The sequence below is a fragment of the Eumetopias jubatus genome, unplaced genomic scaffold (genome assembly GCF_037043125.1).
Source record: "Eumetopias jubatus isolate StellerSeaLion01/CBP00866 unplaced genomic scaffold, mEumJub1_p1.0 scaffold_9, whole genome shotgun sequence".
Classification (NCBI taxonomy): Eukaryota; Metazoa; Chordata; class Mammalia; order Carnivora; family Otariidae; genus Eumetopias; species Eumetopias jubatus.
In genome coordinates, this window is record NW_028274815.1 from 99085727 (window position 1) to 99089298 (window position 3572).

The following is a 3572-nucleotide window of genomic DNA, read 5'->3' on the forward strand; positions in this document are numbered from 1 at the left end:
CACATCCCACAAAAATTAGCTGAAATGAGAAGCATGGGTAGATTTAAACTATGCTAAACAATCAAGGTCATCAACTTCAGTTTGTGGTCGAATAACTCATATCTCTTTGTATGCATGTCTATGGGTCATGCCCTCCCACAATGACTCTGGGTTTGGCCATGTGACTTGCTTTGGTTAATGGAACAAAAGCAAATATGATATAAACTGAGACTTGGAGAGTGTTTTGTGCATTCTCTTGTGGCACTTGGAGCCTTGTTGGGCAGCCATGTGATCAAGTCGGGGCCAGCCCTGCTGGAGGATGAGGCAGGTAAGGAGATGAACTATTTAAGCAGAGGTCATCCTAAGTCAACCAACTCACAGATGACCTGCCAGTGACTTCATAGGCATTAATGAGCTCAGCTGAGACAAGCAGAAGAGCCAGCCATCTGAGCCAAGCCCAGATTGCCAACCCACGGAATTGTGAGTTAAATTTCGGTGGCTTATTACATAGCTATCGATAATGTATACACCAACTCCCCAGAGACTGAGAGCTTTAGTGAAACTTCAGAAAGGACTAATTTGGGTCTTCCCCTTGGGTACAGGAATACAAGAGTCCTTGTGTCTGCAGACCAGATTTTTGCTGACCCAGCAACTGAGCCTCACTGGGATACAGAGGAATATATCAAAAGCTCTGGTAGAAACTTCTGCCAGGACTTAATAAGCCTTCTGTCTACAGTTTGAGCATTCATACACACCCATGAAGCATTATGAAGCCTTGCTCATCAGCTCGACTGTGGCAGAAATCCTAGATAGAATGATTGATTAGTACTGAGCTGGGTATAATCAATAAAGCACTGCTCATAGGAGATCATCATTTTAGACTTAAGTAGAGGTGGCTTGGCTGTTACACAGAGGCTATTTAGAGGCAGTAATGAGTTCAGTTTGACTTTTTATTTCCAGCCTAGAAAGCTGAACTCTGTTCTTTTTCACCTTCCACAGCTGGGGAAGAGATATTAAGATTAGCTACATGAGACTGAATTTAGCCTCTCAAAAGATGATCTTGGGGAAGCTGAAAGGGCAGTGAGAAGAGCTGAAGAGTGAGACAGGATTGGGTCACCTCTGCTGGCCTTCAGGAGTTTGGTGGTCAGAAACTAGCCAGGACTCCTCACTTGGCAACAAGAGCTCTCATGTGCCCTGGCCATTTTCTGAGCATTGCGACCAGCACGATTCTTACAGGACAAAAGGGAGAACTTTGCATGTGCTAAGTCCAGTCAGCTCTTTCTTTTTTATTTTTTTAAGATTTTATTCATTTATTTAACAGAGAGAGACACAGTGAGAGAGGGAACACAAGCAGGGGGGGAGTGAGAGACAGAGAAGCCGGCCTCCCTCCAAGCAGGGAGCCCGATGTGGGGCCCGATCCCAGGACCCCAGGATCCTGACCCAAGCTGAAGACAGACACTTAATGACTGAGCCACCCAGGTGCCCCTAGTCAGCTGTTTCTTGCCCAGGCTTGACAAAAGGCTGAGGAACAATGATGTTTTATCTTTACAGTTTTAATAAACAGTACTAGTAACCACCACCACTAATTATTGAACAAGTTCTATGAATCAGGCAAGCACTTTATGAGTATGATCTTTAATCATTACAGTGTAGTAGGTGTTGTTTTCATTTCCTACCTACAGAAGGGGAAACCTGCTGCCAGGGAGGTTAAAAAACTCAAGTGTACACAACTGGTTGATATTCAAGCTCAGGAAACTCCTACCCCCTACACTATGCCCCACCACCTCTTACAATAAACTGAGCTGGTCTAGTAATGCCTCCAAATGTCATGAGGTCCAGCTACTGCCTCCAGGTAAGGCTAACTCAAGAGCATCTTATTGTTGTAATGTGCACTGCTCTGCATCTGATGAGCAAAGAAAATTTAGATATTCATGAAGAATATTATAGGCTTTCTGTTTTCCGGATAAGAGGTTCCTCTTATTGCTAGCCCAAACATCTAAGTCCATTTTCTTTGTTCATGCTCTCAGTGGGTTTGGAAAATCCATTCATGCTGCCCTTATGGGAAAACAGAGAAGAGAGCAATGTAGGCAGTGTAATTGACAGGCTCATCAAGGGTCCTTCTTCTTTAAGGCATTCTTTCATCACTTATTCATTCATTTGTTCATTCTCTCATTCTATAAGCATTTATTATTTACCATGCTTGCTTCTGATCTTATTTCTATTCTTAACCTGATCACCATTTACAAGTCTCAACTCATTTTTATATAAAATAAATAAAAGTCTATAAAATAAGTATAACAAAGTAAACTCTGTGCTCAAAAGAAATTCAAAATTCTTGGGAAGAGCATCCTTTCGGTAACCTGGGGAACTCCCACATGTCCCTGAGGTCTCAACCAGCCATGCTGGAGCAAGTGAGATGCGTGGTTCTTAAGGGGAATGGCCAACAGTATGTGAAAAAGTGCGCAACATCTCTAATTATCAGAGAAATGCAAATCGCAACCACAAGGAGATATCACCTCACGCCTGTTAGAATGTGAATTATCAAAAAGACAAAAGACAACAGCGTTGGTGAGGGTGTGCATTATTGGTATGAATGTAAATGGGTACCAAAAATGAATGAATGAATAAATAAATAAATAAATAAATAAATAAGTAAATAAATAGGTACAGCCATTATGGAAAATAGTATGGAGTTTCCTTAAAAAACTAAAAATAGCACTACCATATGATCCAGCAATTTCACTTCTGGGTGTTATCCAAAGGAAATGAAATCTGGATCTTGTAGAGATATCTGTACTTTCATGTTCTTTGCAACACTATTCACAATAGCCAAGGTATGGAAACAACCTGTGTCCATTGATGAGTGAATTGATAAAAAAATAGGTGATCTACATCTATATCTAATATATATATTTGTATTTTATATAATATGTAATATATTTTATATTATATAATATAGAAATATAATAATTATATAATATATTTTATATGTATTTTCTCTGTACATATTTTATATATGTATACATATATACGTATGTGTGTGTATATATGAAATATTATTCAGCCTTAGAAAAGAAGGAAATCTTATCATTTGTGACAACATGGATTAACTTGGAGGACGTTATACTAAGTGAAATAAATGCAACAGAGAAAGACAAATATTGCGTGATGTCAGTTATTCGCGGACTCTAAAAATGTCAAATACCTAGAAGCAGAGAGTTGTAGTGCCACAGGGTGGAAGGTGGGGAAAATGGAAGATGCTGGTCAAAAGGTGGAACATTTCAGGTATGCAGAATGAATAAGTTCTGGAAATTTAACGCACAGCATGGTGACTGTAGTTAATAATGCTGTATTGTATACCTGAAATTTGCTGAGATCTTAATTGTTCTCATCAAAAACAAAAACAAAACCCAAAACCAAAACTCACACCAAAGATGACTATGTGGGGTGATGAATATGTTAATTAGCTTGATTGTGGTACCGTTGCATATGCAATGTGGAAGAAAGGACATTTTTTTTTCAAGTAGGCTCCACGCCCAGCACAGAACCCAACGTGGGGCTCGAACTCATGACCATGAGATCAAGATCTGAGA